This window comes from Octopus bimaculoides, chromosome 10 (assembly GCF_001194135.2).
Source record: "Octopus bimaculoides isolate UCB-OBI-ISO-001 chromosome 10, ASM119413v2, whole genome shotgun sequence".
Lineage (NCBI taxonomy): Eukaryota > Metazoa > Mollusca > Cephalopoda > Octopoda > Octopodidae > Octopus > Octopus bimaculoides.
Genome location: NC_068990.1, coordinates 55,422,940 through 55,423,560, shown reverse-complemented (window position 1 = coordinate 55,423,560; position 621 = coordinate 55,422,940). Strand labels below are relative to the sequence as shown.

At 43.8% G+C, this 621-nt stretch overlaps 1 protein-coding gene across 1 annotated transcript in view; it reads right to left on the bottom strand.

Annotated features, from left to right (window-relative positions):
- The window catches only part of LOC106883066 (ATP-binding cassette sub-family F member 3), a 39,961-nt gene that overhangs the window by 31,566 nt on the left and 7,774 nt on the right, over positions 1-621 (bottom strand). The gene's annotated exons all lie outside the window — the stretch shown is intronic.

Here is a 621-nt window from a genome sequence, read left to right as displayed (position 1 = left end):
ACTGAGGACTGGTGAAACCGGATGGCAACACCAGGCTCCAATCTAATTTGGCAGAGTTTCTACAGCTGGATGCCCTTCCTAACGCCAACCATTCAGAGAGTGTAGTGTCACACACACAGACATATATTTGACAGGCTCCTTTTAGTTTCCAGTCAAATCCACCTACAAGACTTTGGTCGACCTGGGGCTATAGTAGAAGACATAGCCAGTGGAACTGAACCCCAAACCACATGGTTAGGAAGCAAGCTTCTTAACCACACAGCTACACCTGATGGCCAGAGTAAATACAGCAAGGCATTTCATCAAATGCCCAAACAATTCTCCCAGTCCTACTGTCCTAGACTGGTACTGTATTTAACGATCCTGGAAGGATGAAATACAAACTGGCCTCAGCAGAATTTGAACTCAGAATGCAAGGAGACAGAATATACACCAAAAAGCATTTCATTTAACACTCTAATGACTCTGTCAAGTCACTACTTTAAATACCTTCAAATGTAACTGTGGGGTAAGAAGCTTGCTGCCCAACCACATGGTTCCAGGTTCAGTCAAATTGCATGACACTTTGGGAAAGTATCTTCTACTATAGCCTTGGGCCAACCAAAACTTTGTGAGTGGATT